We start from the raw sequence: 4923 nt of genomic DNA, 5'->3' as shown, positions 1-4923 counted from the left end.
AGGCATAGTGAGAGTACTCAAGATCACTCAGTGTAGAACTGCAGTGAAGGTGTTAACATCTCTAATTTTAATTTCAAATATAACTTAGAGTTTTGAATTTAACATCATATATTAACTTTATGGCACAAAGGCATAGTGAGAGTACTCAAGATCACTCAGTGTAGAACTGCAGTGAAGGTGTTAACATCTCTAATTTTAATTTCAAATATAACTTAGAGTTTTGAACTTAACTGAAAATATTGAACTTAAAATTCTTAGAGTGTCATAATGCCAAGTTATAGACTATAATATACGCCATTATTTAGAATAGAGAGATAGGATAATTTTATCTACGCTTAAAATATTTTATGCTTCAAAAAGCTTACATAAAAAGAAAAACTCTATAAGTAAAATATTTTACTTTGTATTTTTAAGTATTTTGCTTTGTTCTGTACTTTTTATTAACACTTTCTTTTATTCTATTATTAAAAATAACTTTAAAAATGTAGTTATTGTGCTTTAAAGTGCCCAATTTATTAATATGATAATCTGTCCTAGCTTATTTTACTCTATTTGCAAATAGAGCTCGTCTAGTGTTAGTTGTATTAATGTACTTTCTGCTTGTCTACTGAGCTATATTAATTGGTCTGTGCCATTTTGTACAGTCTTAGTATAATAATAAACATTTATACACCTGCAGTTGTAGAATTCATCCTCTTCCTGTTCCAGAAGGTTGTTGTATAAATATACAGATACACTTATAATATCCATTCCGGGACAATGAGAGCAGAGACAAATTTCAAATGCACGGTATCATAATAGAAACACTGTAGATAAATGAATAATTCTGATGGTCAGTAAGTATGTAATTGATATAATGTCAAATGTTTTGAGAATTCCGCCATTAGGATTACTGCTACAGAGAGATATGTTTGAAATGAATGTATAATAAATAGAGCGTTTCTTAGAAAATATCAGTTATTTGTTAACTACTCAAATTATCAATTAAATCAGGTACCCAAACGTGTTTCCCACTACCTAACCAAACCCTAATGTTTGGCACTGTGTATACAATACTTGTGTTGAAATTGTTATTGAAGCAAGTTTTTGCAATATTCCGATGCACATAGCATGAGTTAAATACCAAGGCTAAATGTGAGGGAGGAATCGACCTTTCAAGTGAGAGCAATAAATGCTGAGAACACAAGTATAAAGGTCAAAAACAATGTCAGTAACCTCAGGAGTAAAGAGAGGATGATTGCATGAGCTTCTTCTCGTATTAATGCAACTCAAAGTTCAACTTATTTTAACGATTGATTAAAACCTGCTAATTGGTCTACCTAAAACTTTTAGCCAAATTTGGATAACACTTACTGTCAAACTTTGAGCAATCAAGTTTTGAATTTGTGCTTTAAACATCATAAATAACAGTTTCTAAATGAGTGGCTGCAAAATCTCAGACCGATTAGAAAATATTGACTACAATCATCAGTTTATATACATTTTTAAGGGCAAAATATCACATAACCATTACAAGATATTTTGCAGGCTGTAAATCAATTAAAATGTATTTGTTTGAAGTAATAATTTAAATTACTGGAATTTGGAGTAAAATTCAGAATTTTAGCTATTAATACTGAAATAATGATTTGACTCAAATACAAATATAAATAATAATAATACTATCCAATTGAAAGGTGTAAACAAATGAATGAATGTTCTGGGGTTACAAACCCTTTCCCATAAAATTTCATTTGAAACCTCCAAAATATAATTAAGAAAAATGTTTTTGATAAATTAATTGACACTATAATCAATTAGTAATCCCATCAATTGAGTATGTTTTAAGTTGCATTCAATAAGACATTTTTCATTTAATTTTTTTTTCATTTCATCTAAGCTATTAATACTTAACAAAAGTCAAAATTGTGGTGTTTTTTTCTGGAGTTGGTCCATTACCTGAATGTACAAACAATAACTACTCTACTACAATACTTACTTTTAAAAACCACAATAATTATGCTTCTTGTTCGATGAGACAGAAATTTTATAAATAAAGTACATTTATTATTTTATCACACAATTGTTTAAAAAGCCAGCCACTCTGGTATATACATCTTGCCTCAAGTTTTAATTATAAAGTATTCACCAAAAACAGAGAATACAACAATATATCATAAAATTACATTTCTGGAGTTAAGACAGACAAATTAACACTTTCGCTGCTGCTTACATATCGTCATGACAAGATCTGTATAGTTTAGTTCGAGAAATAGAGTTTACCAAAGTTAATGTCCTTTGGATGTATGAGCATGTAGGTTAGAAAATCTTCTATTAGCCTTAGCAAGATTTGCTGAAACTTAGCAAGAAATGCTCATAGCCAAATGGAATTTGGAAAACTGGTTGGCAGAAAAGGAGCATTATTCAAAATACATTATGCACACTGGATTTTGTGCAAGATTTAGTTGTCTGGTTGAGAACTCATGGAACCTCCACCCTCTCTTCAAAATGTGAAATGTGTAAATACAAGTAAGTATTTCTGTGTTGGTGTCCTTTGGTTATCAGCAGTCATGTCAGTTAAATTGTAAAAACACCTAAAAAGTAATTTCTTATAAAGGGTTACATTTTAGAATATGATAAAAATTTATCCACTGATGGGTTATTTAATCACTCACAATAAAATTATGAAAGTAACTTTCTCAGGCCAAGACTGGGAGTCCTTTTTTTATGATTAGTTAATTTGAACCATCACAATGTATTGTTTATTTTAAATCCTTAATTCTAAGTCTTGTTTTATTACGCAAGGGTGTAACTACTGAATGTGGCTTAAAGCATAAGAACATGTATTAAAAGGCTCTAGCAGATATCTGCAAAGCTGGCGATTTAAAACAAATGTCCAACAAAACAGTCACTACTTCTATAATAAAAGATTTTAAATATCCAGTCTTTAAGCAGAGCGTTGGCAAAAATATTAACATTCACAGGTGAATCTAAACTATCATCACCCGGTGGCATATTAAAATCCCAACAGTTATCTGTTTTGACCCCTGATATAGTTTTATTAAATTACGAATAGTAATAAAGCAGAAAATGTGAAATGTATTTAACAATTTAATAGTCTAAGAGTAAAAATAAGTTTTTAATTTTGATAACATCTTTATACAACTTTTAACATATTGACATCGTTTGTATTTTACCATGTACTTTTATTGAATAAATTAGATTGATTAATAATTGATTGAATGGATGTGTAATAGCTAAATCCATACTGAAGAAACTACTTCAATTTAATCAAGACACAAAAAAAACATGTTAAATCAGGAGTATTTCTTGATTGTTATAAATTATATAATCGAATTACTGCTTATGTAAGCATCAGTCAAATGTAAATTCACCTTAAAATGTTTCACATGACTTTTTACCCTGTGTTAATGTTGATTTTAGTATAAATTTATACATAAAGTACATTTTTTCTTGTTTGGAATTTTATGGTTTATGTAATTTATTTAGTTATTGTCTTCATAAAATGTTGTTATAAAAGCTTAAATATTGTGACGATCGGAAAATAAAAATATATTGAATTTAATTTAACCATTATTACTGCTTACAGAACTGTTTATGATTAAATTTAAGGTTAAGATTCTTCTTGGATATCCGATTTCACATTATTTAAGTTTCTAGTTTATAATTAAAACTTTAGATTCTACGATAAAGTTGTTAAAACTAATCAACATTTAAAATTGTATTTAGTATGGAGATTTTTAAAACAACTTTATAGCAACATAAATCAATAAAACTCATAAAAATATAATAAAAGGAGATGAAGATACTTGCCTTGTGTACATTCAAGTCACATTTGTAAGTTCAGGTAAAATACCAAGTTTAGTTGGAATCCGTTAAGAACTTCACTCTGATTGTGATCACTATTGCATGAGTTAACACAGTATGTATAAGTGATTCAGAAAACTGCTCTATCTGGTCATTCGGAAATTCAATTTCTTATAGACTACAAAGGAAATATTTGTTTAAGCCATTCTAAAATTACGCTCAATTTAGTATCTGTTAGTATTACCTGTCGTCTATGACTTTTACTTGATAACCATAAACTTATAAAATTTAAGGTTATGTTAACTGCGGAAGATGAGCTTGTGTCCTATACACTGTTGTGTTGGTACTGTATCACAAACACTCAGTATAGAGTCACAGTGAGGGTGTTAAGGAATTATGATTGTGAACTAAAGAAAAATATTTTAAATTTAGAAACAATAGTGCATTGTTAAAATCACCACATTCCAAAAAATGACGTGTTATAAAAAAAATATAAAATACAAATAATTTCTATAAGATTTTTCTATTGTGGTGCCAGTTATAGAAAAGTTCTTATACAAGCTTTGTATCACATAAATACATTAATTTATAATGTTGATTTGGTAGATCACATGAATACCTCCAAAACAGTTGTCCAAATCATGGATTTAGAGGTGTTAAAGTAAAGAAATTCAACTCTGCAAATATTAGCAAAAATCTCATAAAACTCAACATATGTTTAAAAAAAAAATCTTTTGTAATCTAATTAACAATGATAAGAATGAATAATATTATAGAAATGTTTGTCTTACAGGGATAAAGTTCTTTTGACCTCATAATTATTTCACAATTATCAATGTCTCAATTTTATTTAGAGTTAATTGACATAATCTCAGTTATGTTTAATATAATGTTAACATTCAGAACATAAAATATTTTTAATATATTTTGGTAACTTTTATAACGTCACATGTTTTTCAGTTACATGTCACATTAAAACAACCATAATTTGGCTAGTGATCCTCCCCCCTCCCCCTGGAGATTACATCTTGGCCTCCATATCCACATAAACACTGTCCTGGTTTAATAAAACTGGTCAGGTGAACAACTCCTCAGGTGGTAAATGAAGCAGTTGAC

This window comes from Homalodisca vitripennis, chromosome 2, assembly GCF_021130785.1.
Source record: "Homalodisca vitripennis isolate AUS2020 chromosome 2, UT_GWSS_2.1, whole genome shotgun sequence".
Classification (NCBI taxonomy): domain Eukaryota; kingdom Metazoa; phylum Arthropoda; class Insecta; order Hemiptera; family Cicadellidae; genus Homalodisca; species Homalodisca vitripennis.
This window is presented reverse-complemented; position numbering follows the sequence as displayed.